The sequence below is a fragment of the Macaca fascicularis genome, chromosome X (genome assembly GCF_037993035.2).
Source record: "Macaca fascicularis isolate 582-1 chromosome X, T2T-MFA8v1.1".
Taxonomy (NCBI): Eukaryota; Metazoa; Chordata; class Mammalia; order Primates; family Cercopithecidae; genus Macaca; species Macaca fascicularis.
In genome coordinates this window covers 8,061,726-8,080,785 of record NC_088395.1, presented here as the reverse complement: position 1 = coordinate 8,080,785, position 19,060 = coordinate 8,061,726, and the positions used below count along the sequence as shown (strand labels likewise).

The 19,060-nt window shown below is 37.8% G+C and overlaps 1 protein-coding gene across 3 annotated transcripts in view; it reads right to left on the bottom strand.

The window, feature by feature from the left end:
- Window positions 1–19,060, bottom strand: part of LOC102122290 (testis-specific basic protein Y 1-like) — a 537,360-nt gene that overhangs the window by 21,772 nt on the left and 496,528 nt on the right. For all 3 annotated transcript variants that reach the window (XR_006695070.3, XR_006695071.2, XM_065538471.2), the window contains one exon: window positions 17,845–17,946. The gene's annotated coding sequence lies outside the window, so the exon portion shown is untranslated. The remainder of the gene's footprint in view (window positions 1–17,844; window positions 17,947–19,060) is intronic.

Below are 19,060 nucleotides of genomic sequence, written 5' to 3'. Positions count from 1 at the left end.
AGACAACTGTACCTGCATCTGGTTTCTCTTACTGAAAACACATGAAAGCTGTCACCAGGAATGGAAAGCTCAGCTCCCTAGTTCCTGAAAGTGAACAATGCAGGAACCTCAAGGAGATCTGGGATGTATCAGACATGTACAAAATAATCAGCTGATTGCCGCAAAGCTGCCATTGGGACCAGCACTAGCAGACATATACTTCAGGGACACCTGAGCTTTTGACTAGGAAATTCTATGAGAACAAAAAAGTTCAACTTTGAGTGGGACCTACACTTAATCTATATGACATGTACAAAAAGAATTCCAAATGTTTTGGTTCTGCCTATGAATCTCTAAATTTCTCTCTTCATGTAATTGATCAAAGGTAATTTTCCTGATTGGAAGTTATATAATGTTGAATAGAAGTGTTTTTTTTTCCCCCAGTACAATTCATGTTGATGTACGAGAATTTGTTGGGATGTAAAATCAGTCCTGGCATTTCAAATACTTCAGCTGTATTTGCAGATTTAAGCCCACACTGCCCAATATGGCTGATACCCACCTCCCTCAGTTTCTACTTTTGAAGAAGAAAAATGATTATGGCAACTCATCCTGATAGTTTATTAACAATTCATGAAATTGTTAGGCAGTTTATCAACTACAGTTTTGAGAACTTTTCATGAGTTGGGCACTTTGCCTGACATTTGAAACTCAAAGACATATAAACTATACATCCCTCAGGATTGATGGTTAGGGTATTTCATTTTAGTTCGTTACTGTGCATATCCATTTCTTTCCTATGAAAATAGCCTCCACTTTTCCATGAAAGACTGAATTGAGAGACTGAAGATTTTACTCCACCTGACAACAATGACTTAGTTAGTTTGGGCCTTTGTATTAGGTTGGTGTAAAAGTAATTGTGTTTTTTACTTTAATGGCAAAATCGCAATTACTTTTGCACCAACCGAAAAAATGCGTTCCACTCCTTGAACTTCAGTTTCTTCATCTAAAGTGAGGAACTAGAGCTATAGATTGTTTCTATGGTTCTTTAAAATTCTCACTATCAAGAATTTTGTAATTATAGGTGGCCTCCTAACACTCAGACATTATCCTGGGAGGTTAGCTTTGCTAACTAGGTAATACAATGATTAATGTGAAGATTTCTCCTGATGACATGTAAAAGCCCTATTTTGTGATACTGGAAACTTATATTTGCTGGGTGATAATTCTCGCCCTATTTCCCTACTGGAATGGTCTCCAGATACCTTATGGCAGTTTTCAGATTCTAAACCCATCTTTATAAGAGTGTTTATTTATAAAATGTTTATTGAAATAAATGTGTCTTGATTCTTGATGAAAATTCTAAGACAAGACCCAAGAGACATTGTGGGTCATCTAAATATCACTGAAATAATTGCATAACTTAAACTAAACGCTCTACCATCCACTGCTCCAATCCAATTAATTGACATTTTCTTGTATGTACAATGCACTCTTATGTCTTATTGGCTTAGCATTTATTACACAGGGGGACAATAATGTAGTAATGTTTGATTGTCATATATTTCCCTATCCTTAAGCAACAATATTTGGCAAAATGTCTAGCAGAGAGTAGCAAATACATTAAGTTTATCTTCAGACAACTATGGAGAAAATAACTGGTTCTATTTGTTCAAATAAATCTGTTACACAAAGTGAGAAGTAGATGTGGTTAAAACTGTATGGGAGGCCGGGCGAGGTGGCTCAAGCCTGTAATCCCAGCACTTTGGGAGGCCGAGACGGGCGGATCACGAGGTCAGGAGATCGAGACCATCCTGGCTAACACAGTGAAACCCCGTCTCTACTAAAATACAAAAACTTAGCCAGGCGAGGTGGCAGGCGCCTGTAGTCCCAGCTACTCGGGAGGCTGAGGCAGGAGAATGGCGTGAACCCGGGAGGCGGAGCTTGCAGTGAGCTGAGATCCGGCCACTGCACTCCAGCCTGGGTGACAGAGCGAGACTCCGTCGCAAAAAAAAAAAAAAAAAAAAAAAAAAAAAAAAAAAAAAAAAAACTGTACGGGAAAATATTCAATCTCACTATCAAAAGAAACACACCTTGTAAAAAAATTACCAGGCTTCCAATTTGTTAAATTCATAAAACATTTGAGAAGATTACCTATTGTTTGTAAGAGTGTGTGCAGTGGATGTAAATGGTCATTTGGTGAACTTTTTGACAATATGTATCAAATATCTAAAACATATGTATACTCTTTATCTGGCAATTTCATATCTGAAAATTTATCCTAAAGATATTGAATATAAGCAGCTATCAAATGATCAAATATTAACGAATGTCAACAAAATTGAAACAATGTTTGTCAAATCTTAGTCAAAATAGCCAAAACTAGGCACAGAAAAGTGTATAAGTAAAAAATAAGATGGCATACCATGCAATTGTTAAAATGTTTGACATGGGTATGAAAACATAAAATGAAAAATGGATTAATACATTTTAATAAATACAGGACAAATAGAAAGCAATACCATTGGTAAATATGGACTCATATAAGATAATATGTGGGAAGTCCGTACACTAGATAATAATTGCCAATAGCTAGAGGACTATACATATATTTTTAAATTGCTTGTAAGTAATAGGTATTGATTTTATAACGTAATAAAATTAAATGCATTTTGTTTAAAAACAGGCATTACAAAACCATATTTGTCTTTCCAACATTCATTTAGGTTTTCAGCACGGTTGGGAACTTGTTCTTAAATCTGCTTTCAAAGCTAATGCTACCCATAATTCAAGCTAATGTATACACTAGCATTGAGCCAAACTCTAGCTCTTTACTAAATTTTTTCCTATCAGTCCATTTTTAAAGGAGATATATGAATTTGGTTTAAGAAGCCAGCATGAGAACACAAAAGCCACCCTGAATAAGCAGTCAAAAATAATGTAAGTGGACAAGGTTTTGGCAAATTACTTTAAAATCACCTGTTAGCCAGGGGGACTTAGGTCAATTCACCCAATGGATTGACCAATCCTACACACTTTTAAAAGAGTCTAGTTTGCGGGATGAAGTGAACCCAGGCAATATTTGTGGATGATTCCCTTTGGTGTTGGTGATAGAATTGTGGTTGTTGGGTTGTGCAGTACCACACCAGTAAGAGACTCTCCAATTGTAATCTGTTCCCATGGGTAATATCAGAGGAAGACTGCTTAAAGCCCAAATGATGAGACCACTAATAGGGAAACATGCCATTGACTCCTGTGGCAAAGCAAGGGGAGTAAAAATAGGAAGATGATAGGTTACTGTTGATTGACATGTGCCTAATAGGCACAATCTTATGCTAAGATAAATATGCATTTTTGTGAGCACTTTAGTTCTAGTCTTTAAAATCATGTCCCTAAGATGTTTCTTCAAAATATTTTGAGCAGCAACAACATCAAGTTTTATGTAATAGGCTATTTTTGAAGCTTTTTTAGCATTATTACAAGTAGATAATAACAAGAATTAATACCTAAAGTCATATGGAGTGAAATTTGTATTGCATCTTAGAAATCAAGAAATCATTGCCTAATTATGTTCTCTAATTTTCCCAATAATGTAGTGAGGTTGGACTGTATTTATCATGTTTTCATAGGTTAGAGGAGGGCTGAAGAGTTAAATAAAAGGTTTGTACAATTTTGTGTTCTTCATAAGATATTGAAAATAACACACATTTTTATTAATCCACAAGTTCAATGAATATGAAATAGAGAATAAAGGGAAAATAGCTCTTCCTACCCTATCCTTCCAACTCTCTACTCTCCTGATGGTTACCAATGTGTACAGCCTCATACATATTATTTTTGGTACATTTAGCACACATTTCAAAATACAAATGACTGCACTATGTACACACATTTTCTGTACTACTCACGTTTTTCATTTAAAATCATATATTAAAAAACTTTCTAAACCAATGGAGATACATACCCTTCTTCTTAGTTCTTGTTGACATTTCTCTATGCTGATATATGATTTCCTTAACCAGTGCTATACTGCTCATTGTTTAGGAAGTTTATAGATTATACTCTCAATGATTTGAATAATTATCTTGTGCATTCATCTTGTATGACTGTGATACAATTTCTGAAAAATTTGATGGAATTTTTTGGTTCCAGGTGTGAAAATGTTAAATTCATATTCTCTCAAATTGCACTTTGCACTCTCACTACTGGTTGTACACAAATACAAGTTTCTTCACACTATTTCCAATATTTTATATTACCTTTGCTAATTTATCTGTAGTCTGATAGATTCAAATGGTATCTTTTTATATCTTAAGTATTTCTTCTACAAGCATTCCACATGCAATTTGTAATTCTCAGAATTGTCTGTTATATTCCTTATTCCTTTCTTCTGCTGGTTTTGTGGCTTTCCTATGGATCTATGAGATTTTTTACATAATTGTGCAAGTAAGAATAATGATACATTTTATATTTAATTTTATCATCTACATTGCTTGTCCCTTGTGTCCACACCATTGTTAGGAGTGGAGAAAAGCATTGAATTTTATGTATTTATACCTGAAATACAACAAGTCAAATTTATAGAATGATGAAAGAAAATTTCAAAGACTCCAGTTAAGATACGGTTCTCAAATCTCACATGGGGTACCTGCAGGTAAATGGAGGATAAGCATTGTCTAGTGTCCTGTCTCACCTGTGGGTAACTGTCAACTCATATGAAATACAAATTTCTTAACTAATGAAAACAAACAGGCTATTTTTAGTGCTGACAGAACTACTGCCCTACCTTTTCCCACATTCTAAACTAACACTGATGGTATCATAAGAAGTAGGTGTAGTTGAGGATACATTTTTAAAAATAAAACTGACCAAACAATATATAGGTGATAGAGTTTGGATTTGTGTCTCTGCCCAAATCTCATGTCAAATTGGAGGAGGGGCCAGGTGGGAGGTGACTGGATCATGGAAGCAGATTTTCCCCCTGCTGTTCTCATGATAGTGAGTTCTCACAAGATCTGATGGTTTAAAAGTGTGTGGCACCTCCCCACTCACTCTCGCGTGCTCTCTCTCTCTCCTGCCATTATATGAAGAAAGTGCTTGCTTCCCCTTCACCTTCTGCCATGATGGTAAATTTCCTGAGGCCTCCCACTCAACCTTCTTGTTAAGCCTGTGTGAACTGTGAGTCAATTAAATCTCTTTTCTTCATAAATTACTCAGGTTCACATAGTTCTTTATAGCAGTGTGAAAACAAAATAATACAGTAGCTAATGAAATTAATACTTCCAATGTGCATACTGACATTAGTAACACCTAACCAGAGCATAATATACTTTGCAGAATGCTTTAATACCTCTTCTGCTTGACATCTAAAGAAATCTGACTTGCTGTCATCCTTTTATATTTAGCAAGAGGAGATGTTTTCTATATCAAGAAGTGTTTTTATGTCATCTGTCATTTCTGTGGGCCCTCCCTTAGTTTATCTACCATCGGAAAGCAACTTGTAAGTATCACTTTCAAGGAACAAGAAAATAATATATTTCTGCTGTGATAGAAGTCACTTGTAACCCTGCCTGTTACATTCCTTGCGTAATGTCAGGTCCATATTCCCAGACGTCTGTTTGAACACAAGGTAGACGCATCTAGCCATTCCCAAAAGTGAGACACCTACAAAAACATCCAACATTGTTTTGGGGTCTGATCTGATTGATCTACATTGAATTGAGTCAAACAGGAAAAAAAAAATGAGAAAGGTTTTCCATTTTTCCAGTTTCCTGTAACTGTACAACAGAAAACTCCAATCACATTTAGAGTGGTGATTCAATGCATAGTAGTAACCCATGCTTTCCAATATCCCATCATGCATAAAATAATAAAACAAATCAAGCTGGGGTTATAGAGGTGGACTTTTAATCACTGGCTTGTTCTGAATTTCCCTGCATAAATACTTTTGTGTAGACTCAGTCATTCTTTGAAAAATATTCTTAATCGTTAAAAATCACAAAACAGATGGAATGTTATTTAGCCACAAACAATAGAACCTACATACTTCGGCTGCCATGCAGCTACCATTTCTCTATGTAGCATTACGAGTTGCTTGCAATGCTTTATTTGCTCCCACCATGCCTAGAATATTTGGTATGTAATAAAATTGACCCACAGCCAAGTGAATGGTTTGATTTTTGCCTGACTCGTTTACTGAGATTTGTTATCCATCTGTTCTAGAATGGAGTATTTCTGCCTTGCTGTAGACATGTGAAAATGAATGGTGAGAATTCTTTTGGTTTCAAGGAATGGAAGCTACATCAATCTAGCTCTCAATTTCTTGGGAATCTGGGAGAAACTGAGCAACCAGTACTTAGGAAATGTAGGCACCTAACTGTTACAGTAGATAGTTAGGCAGACATGAGCAGGATGGGAGACGGCCCTCTCACCCCCCAGGAATGTCAGAGGACCATGAGGTGATGGTCAGGAGGTTGTTAAACTGTCTCTCTAAAATAATAATTGGTCACAGCCAAATCCAGGGAAAGGTCAGTCTCCTAACAGATAGAATCTGGTGATTAGCAGCTTCCCAATAAGATCTCAGGAATTGGGTGAATGGGCTCAAGGATGTGCAGTACAAGGCAAAATGATGGAGTTTAACTGGTCTATGACCTTCCTTTAGGAATGCTCGACTGGCAAGGGGAAAGCACCTCAGGTGAGCATGTGCACAACTTCAGTAAACACACTGCGCATGCAGCCCCTCCCAAGTGCTAGCAGGCCACTGCGCATGCAGACAGCCCACCCTAAGGGAAGAATCAAAGGAGAAGAGACACAAGACCCTGCCGAGACCAGTTCAGTCAGGGAGACCCTAACCCAGTAGTGCTAGAAGAATTAAAGACACACATACAGAAATATAGAGGTGTGAAGTGGGAAATCAGGGGTCTCACAGCCTGCAGAGCTGAGAGCCCCAAACAGAGATTTACCCACGTATTTATTAATAGCAAACCAGTCATTGGCATTGTTTCTATAGATATTAAATTAACTAAAAGTATCCCTTATGGGAAACGAAGGGATGGGCCAAATTAAAGGAATAGGTTGGGCTAGTTAACTGCAGCAGGAGCATGTCCTTAAGGCACAGATTGCTCATGCTATTGTTTGTGGCTTAAGAATGCCTTTAACTGGTTTTCCACCCTGGGTGGGCCAGGTGTTCCTTGCCCTCATTCCCGTAAACCCACAACCTTCCAGCTTGGGTGTTAGGGCCATTATGAACATGTTACAGTGCTGCAGATATTTTGTTTATGGCCAGTTTATGGTCAGATTTTGGGGGGCCTGCTCCAAACAAGACCCCTGAACCATGCCATTGTAAAACCCCAAGTCAAAGGTCAACTATATACTTGAATCTCTCAAGTTGCCTGCTTGACCCTCTTCCAAGAGTAATTTACCTCTTTTCATTCCTGCTCTAAAACTTTTTAATAAACTTTCACTACTGGTTTCAAGCTTGCCTCAGTCTCTCACATGCTTTATGCCACCTTGGTTGTATTCTTTCTTCTGAAGTGGCAAGAATTGAGGTTGCTGCAGACCCGTATGGATTTACCACTGCTAACATAATAAAATATGCAGTCACTCATCTGCTGTCATCTTTTGAACCTCAACTCTGAGACCAGCGATATTTCTTCCAGATTGGCAGCTTTCACAAAGTTGATTTACAACCACAATACCCTCAAGCAAATGTTACTCAGCCATACCACAGGCCAACTTTTGAGTCAGATGTGAGATCTTAGAGACTTGGTTTCATACCATCGAAAAATTATGGCAGTTCTTAAAGACATTTCCCAGACATGCCACTGTTTTTATGGCAAGAATATTAATATAAAACAGCATTTATTCAGAAAAAAGATGTCAACTCCTTATCCCATAATGCAATTAATTAAGCCTTGATGGGTGTGAATACCCCTTCTCTTGATTTCAATTGGGGAAAGGGTGTGGCCTAGTGGGGCATACTTATTGCTGTTCTCCAGATGCACAAGCACATGCATCTTAACACATTTGGAGAGATGGAGTTGTAAGCGCCTAAACCATTGAGCTTGACTTTCCCTCTGTGAAGGAGGCATCTCACATTTGACCTAGAGAAATCGTGTAAAATGTTTGAAATTTGAATGCAAAATGCTCAGTCTCAGTATTAATTGTCCATTTTGCTCAGATATATCCTACCTCCAAAACCATGCTGCTATAATAGATGATTTTTTTTTGTTATTAAGTTGCTTTGGTTTAACTGCACATTTTATAATAACTAAGCCACAGGACGTGTTGGAGATATCTATCTGGAAACACTGGATCTTATTACACAATCGCCTAGCAATGCATTATTACCCTCTTTCCTAACATTTTCATTTCTATGGCAATACTTCAAAGTGCTATTCCTTTGTAAAATAATGTAAGATAAGTTATTTATTCATTTTCTATCTGATGAACAATTATGTTTTCATTTTATACTATACGAAAATGAACACTTGTATTTGTGTATCTATATGTTTATATCTACTCATTCTTTTTTGTTTGTTTTTTGTTTTTTGAGACAGGGTCTCACTTTGTCACCCAGGCTGGAGTACAGTGGCATGATCATGGCTCACTGTAGCCTAGACCTCCTGGGCTCAGGTGATCCTCCCACCTCAGCCTCCCGAGTATCTGGGACTACAGGTGTGCACCACCACACTGGCTAATTTTTGTACGTTTTTGGTACAGATGGGTTTTCGCCATGTTTCCCAGGCTGATCTTGAACTCTTGTGCTCAAGTGGTCCACCTGCCTCAGCCTCCCAAAGTTCTGGGATTACAGACTTGAACTACCTTGCTTGGCCTCTATTCATATTTTCTAAATAGCCATATCTTTGTATATTATCTCCAACATTTTTCATAGACTAGTTTATTTGAAAATCACATTGACAAGAGATATATACTCTTTAAAATTACATTTATAGAGTGAATAAGTATATTGTGAAAATTTGCATAAATTTACACACTTATAACACCACTAAGATTATATATAGGTTTCCATTTCAGCCTATTTAAACAAACATGAATTACCACTTTGTCAAATATAGGCCAAAATCATAGGGACAAAACAAGAATCTCCCTGGGTCTTTTCTGTGTATGTGTGTGGAAGGGATAGTAGTGAGGTTGAAACATTTTTATGTTTACTAACTACTTTTCTCTGTTCTGGAAATTGCCTATTTATAACCCTACCCACTATTGTTTTAGCCGTAAAGGCAATTTTGAGGGTAAGGAACAGATGTTAACTTCTTGCTTATGGACATGGTATGATCATTTGTTTCCAGATAATAGTGTCATTTTGGCTTGTATATAGTGCATTTTCCATGCAAAATGAGTGACTGGTCAGGATTTTTCTTCACAGTTTTCTTATTACCATACCCAGAAACTCCTTTCACAACCAGAATATTACAAAAAAGTCACTCATTTTTTGTACAGTTATAGTCTTGTTTGCTACACATGAATTTCTTATGTGTATCTAAATTACAGTTTGCTGTGCTGGGTGAGGTAGGAGTACAATTTTCATTGGAATAATTCATCTTTTCACAACTGGTTTGACATACTAGCTTTACAAGCTACTGAGGTCTATGTATCTGGTACAGTTTCCTGACTTTTGAGTTCTCGGTTTATTCCAGATTCTGTGTCCTCTGTCTTTTGTTACAATTTTAAAACCCTACATGTTCCAGTGCTCCCTCCCCCCATGATTTCCCATTTCATTATTTTTCTGGCTATGTTTTTCAATACACGTGAATTTTAAAAGTCAACAAAGGGAGTTTGTTTGGAGTCATTTTGAGTTTTTATTAATTAATTTAGGCAGTTTCAACATTTCTACAATATTGTGTCATCTCACTTACTGATAATTTATGTTTCAATTTTCTGAAGCACTTTTTCTTAAGCTTTATGCTTTTCTTCACATTTTCATTCCTGCTACTTACTAAATTGGCTCCCGAGAACATAATTATTTTGTTTGCTACTAAGAATGTGATTTTTCTCACACAATATTTTCTGAGTGACATTTAGAGGAAGAAACCTTTTTATGTAAGTATCTTTCTGAATTCCTCTGAATTCATGTGTTTTGTCTAATCCTTTTCAAACTCTTCTATAAGGCTTTTTAAAAACAAGCACCTTCATGAGATTATTTAATCATTTTTATGATAGCAGAACATATTTATTTATTCTGATTGTGCTTAAAAAGATTTTCATTGCTTCAGTGCTTAGCCTGAAGATGGTATTTGTCTTATGTCATCTTTCAGATCAAGAAAGTAGTAAACTGTTCTGAATTTTGTCAGATTTGGCATTTTAAAAATCTTTTAAAAGCTGGAATTTTCAGCTTTTTTTGCCAAAACAAAACTATCCATTAAGATCTTTGGCACCAGAGTATCCAAGAGAACCCCTTTAACCTCTTTTTCATTGTTTATGTAGAACTATATTGGGGTTTTCACAGTGCTCTTCCTTTTCTAGGTGTGGCCATTTTATGGGCTCTTGTGACACCTGTGCATACTTCCTGCAGCACAATAATGTACATACATACATGTACATACATACATATACATACACACACACCATACATATATACACACACACACACACACATACACACACACATATGCACACAGTTGATCCTTGTTATTTATAATAGTAATGTTCTATAAAGTCACTGTGAATGCTGAATTATCATAATACCATTGCTCTTAGGAGAAACATATGCTTAGCGAGTCTATGAAGTCTCTGATCACAATATTTTCATCAACTGGTCAATACATGACCTTGGTTTGTGTGTCTCTGTTTAAAGACACTGTATTTAATATATATAGTTGATTCATTCACGTTGAATGCACAGCCAACACTATGACTCATGCCTGAGAAAAGCTAATTGAACACACTCATCTTCTCTGTAGGACACATCAGAGCTTTTTTGTGCTTAGCAACATTAGACAGCACTTCAGCACCAGGCTTGGGTGCTATTTGAGAGTGACATCACCAACAAAAAGCACAAAAATGTGAGCAATGTGGGTGTCAGTTATTGAAAATTGTCACCACTCTGTGCATGTCTCTGGATGACTATGGAAGTGCTGGATTACAAATCAATTTTAGTAAGCAAACTTGCAAATATGGAAGTCAACAAGTGATGAGGATGTGAGTGTGTCAAATGCAATAGACTGTGAACTTCTCAGTGTAGGACACAGACATTTCTTGTCCTTGTTCCAATGGAAATAGCATCATGCCTAGCACTGGGTAATCTATAGACTAAGCTGTTCTTAAACTTTTTAAAATTATAGAGTTTTTTTAAAACTTGAAATGCAAATAAAATAGATAAATTCAAATAAAATAGATAATAGTAGATTTCCCCTGCTTGATATTTTGTCATTCCCCTTTTCCTTTGGGCAGGTCAAGTGAATTACAAGAGATTATATTACAAGCAGGTAATTACAAGCCTCCAGAAATGATGCTTTTCAGATTCTAGGATCCTAGTTGAGTGCATTTTTCTTTACTCGAAGCTGTCTCACTTCCCATGCGCTCTTATGATAAACTCAATGATGTAACCTTTCCTAGAAAACATCACTCATAATTCTTAGTTTCATGTAATTCCTGAGCTCTTTGCAGTGTGAACATGTCTAATATATAACAGCTGGTATTGAAATGACGATTCCACCACAAATTGTAAATTGTCCAGTCAGGATCTCAAATGCCGTTTTCCCATCAGGAATCATTTGGTAACACAGTCTCCTGGAAATAATAATCTCTGCTATATATGGAGCCTCATTAGGGAGGAGTGAGCCCCCATAATCAGTTCAGATGCGTGATTTAAGGATACCCACACCAAACTCTGCCACTAACATAATTATCCATGTGGGAGGTCTTTGGGAAGGCTTTCCACACATTTTTATCTTATAACTCACCCCTGTGTGGAGTTAGAAGAGGACTGTGTTTAAATGCTTGAAGTTTGATAATGTAAAATGAAGCAAAATTAGACCTTAATCTGTGTCAACACCAACTAAATGAAGTTTTCAACATATTTAGTCCCTGGTCCTGGCAGAGAATCGGGGTGATGTAGCCAAGCGTTCACATATGTCTGCCAGCTCAGCTTTTCTTTGCTCTAAGGGCTGCATGAGAAAGGGTTCCCATAGACCCAATGGCCCCAGAAGCTGCCTGGAGCAAACCACCCCCTTTCACAAATCTAACGTTCTGGGAGAAATGCCGACCTACACAATGTGACTCCATGAGAGAGGATCATCACATTCTTTCATCTGCTCATCTCCTATAAACCCACAAGGAAAAGTGCTCCGCGTAAACTTCAGGAACCTTATTCTCATGTTTATGGTAAATATCAGGAAACAAGAATATGCTTCCTATCTTGTAGTTCTGTTACCTACAACCAGGATTCCAACATTATATAAAGCATTCAGCTTCTCCTTGACTTCCATTCTCTGGATAAGCATACATTTAGAGAGATTATATTTTCACATGAAAAGTTGACTAAAGTCTCATTAACTTAGACCATATTTCACATAGAAATGTTGTGTTTCTCTAGTGCTACAGTCTCTGTCCACAAAGAGTGAAGATAAACTAAACTACTCACTGTAAAGAATTGCATCATGCTATTCAATGGAAGGGATGTAACCTACGATCTGAGGGTTGAACCTGTAGCAAGGAATCCAGGATTACAGAAAAGTTAAATTTTGCAGATGTTCTCATGCCAGGAACCAACTTAACTTTCAGCAAGTAATGGGAGATGAAAATATAGTTGGCTTTTAATAATCATTGATCTTGGCCGGGCGCGGTGGCTCAAGCCTGTAATCCCAGCACTTTGGGAGGCCGAGACGGGCGGATCACGAGGTCAGGAGATCGAGACCATCCTGGCTAACACGGTGAAACCCCGTCTCTAATTTAAAAATACAAAAAAAAACTAGCCGGGCGAGGTGGCGGGTGCCTGTAGTCCCAGCTACTCGGGAGGCTGAGGCAGGAGAATGGCGTGAACCCGGGAGGCGGAGCTTGCAGTGAGCCGAGATCTGGCCATTGCACTCCAGCCTGGGTAACACAGCAAGACTCCGTCTCAAAAAAAAAAAAAAAAAAAAAAAAAAAAAACAAAACAAAAAAAACAGTAATAATAATCATTGATCTTTTCTTTTGTCTATCTATCTTGCTGGTTACCAGAAATAAAATTCTATCTATCTATCTATCTATCTATCTATCTATCTATCTATCTAATCTCTATGCATATCTCCCTATCTATTCACCCATGTATGGATGTATCTATCTATCATCTATCATCCATTTCTATTTAACTCTCTCATATTTCTACATACCTATCTAATCTCTATGTCTATCATCTATCATTTATTTATATCTATCTAATCTCTATATCTATCCATCGATGTATCATCTATATCCATCCATGTATCTATCTATCCATCATTAATCTCTATGTGTCTATCTATGTACCTAAGTATCTATATCCATCTATCAAACTATTTATCTATCTATCATCTATATATCTAGCTACCTATCCATCTATCATATGTTTTTATGTATGTATTTATGTATGTATGTATGTATCTATCTTCTATCATTGATCTCTATCCATCCATCATCTATGTATGTATGTATGCATCATGTATGTATATATCTGTCTATCTACCTATCATCTATTTCTATCTGTCCATCCCTCTATGTATCTATCTACCTTTATCTGCCCGCTTATAGCACACATCTATCTTTTGATGGTCTGCATTATTCATGCAAGAAATGTGAACACGGTGCAAGTCTTTTTTCTTGTTTACTTGGGTTTTGCTTGCAGCATTTTGAAGAAAGAAAACCCATTTGAATGAAACCATGATGTGTGCAGTCTCCAGGAATGCAGTAAAACTCCCCAGCAATTCACTTGCCCCAGTGTGTATGTCCCTGGGAATGTGGTGAAGCTCCCCAGCAATTCACTTGCCCTAGTCTAAGAGAGAGACTTTTTTCATGGTATAAGTATGTAAGTGTTTAGTGTTTGTTGTATTCATAACTAATACAATTTTAGGCATTCAATACAAATCTACACAATAATATATTCTGTTTAATAAGAATATTTACTCAAGCCCATAGTTAACTTTATGTGAGTCATCTTGTGAAGTGGCAGAAAATCCAAGATAACATAATGTTTGTGAACCTGTATTTACTTACTTATAGTACCACTTATACCTAAATGCCTGGAAAAATAATCATTTAAATTGAAACATTAAAATACTATATCTTTAGGTCTCAGTGTTACAGTAGAGTCAAATGTAAGCTATTTAGGATCTGCTAAGGTCATATGTAGTCTTCAAATATTGTATGAAAGGAGAAAAATTCAGCTTATTTCCTGAAACCATGGGGTTTATAAGGAGAGTTTATTACCTGATAAGAATAGATGTTTTGTATTCCAAAGCAGGTAACATTTAGGCTTTTTAACTGTTCACAAATAAGTCATGTATCCATAAACTGGGAGAAATAATAAAGGAAATATCATTCCATCCCTTTAATTTTAAGGATCTGAGACTCCTTGAGTTTATTTGTGTTTCAATAAAAGGATGTAAAAGCTGTATGCAAAAGCTTTTAAATCATCTTAGATACGTGCTATTGCTAATATTAGCTATGCCTTTGAAGCGTCCATGTGTTGCAAATTTACAAAGCCCTCCACATTCACTATATTCAAATTGTTCTTTGACATACTTCTGATTTTCACAGGAATCTCAGGAACTTAAAGCATGTTGCAAACACTAATTACACGTAAGTATGTGAAGCATGTAAGAGAGCAAACTCGAGGAAGATAAATATTAACCCCACTTGATCATGATGCCAAATAAGATGTAGAGGCTGCCCATACTTATGCCAGATCTCTGGAACTGGGGGGTGGAGCCCACATGCCTTTATCAACTAGATTCACAATGTTGCTGGCTTTCTTCATTAGCTTGTGAAAAGAATTATGGCAAAGCTCTATTTCAGTACTGTACAAAGTGCTAGGTAACTGTAAAAAGTTACTTAGAATTGAGAAGTCAAATAACTATTAAGATTAGAGTTCAACTTACTTAGAATTGAGTTGTCAAATAACTATTAAGATTATAGATCGACTTTCAGTAAAATTCTGCATGAGTCTGTCTTCAGAAATTAATAACAAGGAGCCACATACTCATGTGCTCAGATGTTGTTTGTGAAAATTAATACAGATACAGAGTCCAACTCTCTTAATTTCCTGGAATAGGGGGACCATCACAAGCAAACTATGAAACCTAAACAAATACGGCAAAACAAATACAATTGATCCTTGAACAACATGAGCTTGAACTGTGAAGCTCCACTTATACGAGGATTCTCTTCCACCTCTGTCACCCTTGGGACAGCAAGACCAACCCCTCCTCTTCCTCCTGCTCCTCAACCTCCTCAACATGAAGACGACGAGGATGAAGACCTTTATGATGATCCACTTCTACTTAATGAATACTAAATACATTTTCTCTTCCTCATAGTTTTCTTAATAACATTTTCTTTTCTCTAGCTTACTTTACTGTAAGAATACAGCATATAATATATATATATGTATATATATCATAAAAAATATGTGTCAGTTGGCTATTTATGTTACCAGTAAGGCTTCCAGTCAACAGTAGACTATTAGTAGTTAAGTTTTTAGGGAATCAAAAGTTGTACATAGATTTTTTAAGTACCTGGGGGCTATAATAAGGCCTATCTTTGTTAGGCATTATGGACCATAAAGAATTAACCACGACCCTTGCCTTTAAGAGTTTGCCTCTAAATAGAAAGAATGGACCTCAAATTTTTTTTTTTTTTTTTTTTTGAGACAGAATCTCTCTGTCGCCCAGGCTGGAGTGCAGTGGCGAGATCTCGGCTCACTGCAACCTCTGCCTCTCAGGTTCAAGCGATTCTCCTGCCTCAGCCTCCTGAGTAGCTGGAACTATAGGTGTGCACTACCAAGCCCAGCTAATTTTTGTATTTTCAGTAGAGACAGGGTTTTGCCATGTTGGCCAGGCTGGTCTCGAACTCCCGACCTCAAATGTTCCACCTGCCTCGTGGCTGGGATTACAGGTGTGAGCCATCACGCTCAACCAGAATGGACCTCACATTGACCACATGGGCTTTAAATAACAAGCTGGGAATTGACACAACAGACAGCCTTGAGTTCAATCTCTTGAGGCTTGGGGCATGCAGCAAGAAATGTAGAGCATCTAAGTCTTCCCTTTCTGAAGATTAAGTTAGTCCCAATCGGGGAAGAAACTTGCATAGTGCCCTTCAATCTCAATTCTCTAAAGCTAAAAGTAGAGGGAAATCCTCTGCTCACCCGAGCCAAAGGCTCCTCCTCTGCCTCCTAATCTCTGCTCCTGGATCTACACCTCTCATGGGCAGTTGGAAATGGGAGTTGCCCCTCTCCTTAGGAGAAATGCTTCCTGCTACACACCAGTGGGTCACCTTTGCTTCTGGTTCCTACAGAATAATCTCATCACAACATCATAGTTTCCTCATCTATTGGTTCGTATCCATTCATTTATTTGAGTATTTACTAAATACTTGTGTGGAAAAGCTCAATTCCAACACTGGGTTTTGCAAGTGCGGTGCTGAACTAGACAGGCTTGGTTCCTGCCCTCGGGTATTTTGCACATCGCTACTCATTCCAAGCTGTAAAGTTGGGCTTATCCAGGCTTAAATAGCTGCATATGTTCTGGGTCAAAACTTTAGGGTCCTGTACCTCCATCTTAGGTCTTCATCTTTCAAAATACCTACTCACACACACAGGATAAACACGACTGAAGTAAGACAACCAAGTATCTTTTAATTGCCATATATACATATACATATATACATACATATGTGTATGTATGTATGTGTATATATGTACACATATGTATGTATGTATATGTGTGTGTGTGTGTGTGTGTGTGTGTGTGTATTTGGAGACAGGATCTTGCTCTGTCATCAATGTTGGAGTGCAGTGGTGTAATCATAGTTCACTGCAGCCTTGAACCCATGGTCTCAAGCAATTCTCCTGCCTCAGCCTCCCAAGCAGCTGGGACTACAGGTGCACACCATGACACCTAGCTTATTTTTACATTTTTTTTGTTGTAGAGACAGAGTCTTGCTATGTTGTCCAGGCTAGTCTGGAACTCCCGGCATCAAGCAGTCCTCTAAAAGTGCTGGGATTACAGGTGTGAGCCACTGTTCCTGGACTGTATTTTATATTCATGTTGAGAAAAGCAACATCCTAATGGAAAAAAACCCCACATTTCAGAGAGACATAGCTGTGACTCAACTAATTCCTGCCATTTATTCTGCAGGATCAAATTCTATCTTCTCAGGCTTCTCCTCCTCAAGGACTGAGGGTTAGTTGAGGAGTATTCTTAGCTTTGTAGAAGAGGCAGGATTGTCAAGGAGGGATGCAGCTGTGAAATGCTCCTATGTGCTGCCTTCGAGCTGCTACTTTGAAAAATCCTTATGAGCCGTGCAAGTCCCTTCCTCTATTGGAACTAACTGTATCTTCAGAAAGGTGAGGCTTATACCTCCATACTTTTTGCCCTTTCCCTTCCCCCACTGAAAAAAACCCATGGTGATTAAAGATACTTGGTTGTCTTAGTTTACTAATATGAGATGGGGTGACCCAGGACTCAAAGAAGAAGCCCTTATGATGTATGATGAGAAGTCCATAGGCTTCTGTGTGTCGTAGGGCTGGAGAAGGACATGCTTGGGAAGTGGAACAGGGTGACCATGACCTTAGAGTTCAGAAAGACTGCTCCAGGGAATCAACACCAGGAAAGCGAGTTCCTGGTGAAGGGTAGTGGGAGGAGAGAGTGGATAACCGGTTTAGCCCACCTGTGTAAGTGTTGAGAGTTAGACTCTACTTCTCCCCTCTCCCACGTCGGTTTCAGAAGCCTTGACTTCCAACTTGAGGTTGGCGAGTTTCTTCTGGGGATACTGGGGAGACATAAATGACAACTCATAAGTGGTCAGAGCATCAGCATAGGCGGGGTGCACTGTGTGGTTTGTCATCTGTGGGATTTCCAAGAAGGACACTTACAAGCCACATCCTCTTATCCTCCAAATGCTTGGGTCCCAAGCTCTTCCATATAAGCCGCATCCTCTTTTCCCTCCACTGCCTGGGTCCCAAGCTCTTACTCTTTCCCTGCCACATTTCCTATTGACTCTCAACAAGTCAGGAGCGTCAATCTGAGGCCATTTCCTAAGATTTTGAAAGGAATCCTGAGTAATGTCTTTCAGACCGAGGACATTCTGATTTACCAGAGGGGCATTTTTTACCCAGATAATACCTGAGGAAAATGAATGTCTGGTTGGTATTGATACCCAGTCGTAAAGTAGAAAAAAATCACAGTGAGAAATTGTGTACACACAATAAGAAATACAGTATTCACAGGTTACTTTCTTTTATTTATTTGACATTCTGTTTTAGGAGAAGTTTGTAGCTTTCTATAGTAAACCCTACTTTCATCTTTCTGCCCAAGGAAACAATAGTTACGACTCAAGGAAAGTGTGAGGAAATCCAAAAGAGAGCATCTCCCCGTAAACCTGATCAAATTCTGTGGAGAGTTTGGCGTTAATTGAATGAAGTGGCAGCCTTTTTGTAGTTGAATACGTATCAAAGTGAGGTACAAGTTGTTTTCCCTAAAAGAGTGTATGTGTGTTTGAGAGTGAATATTTGCACACAGATACATATTTATAAAGATCTATAACAAGGCAATGCGGTTACATTGTGTTTGAATCAACATGTTTTGGATTAAGTCTCACTTCATCAAAAGCTCCCATTGAGATAAAAAGTGTCTCTCTACTACTCTGTTTTCCTACATCATTACATAAAACTCCACCACCCCTGGTGGGGAAGGAAAACTAAGAAATCTATTTTAAATATTCAAGGAATATATGCAGGAAGTGTTATTACATTCTATTAGCTACACCAACTGCTAAATAGAGAAAAGTCAGTTCAAAACTAACCGATATCCAGTCCCTGAAGTCTTCCGGGTGAGATTTTGCAGTGAGGGTCTCTAGAAAAGAAAGAATTACTTACTTACTACCT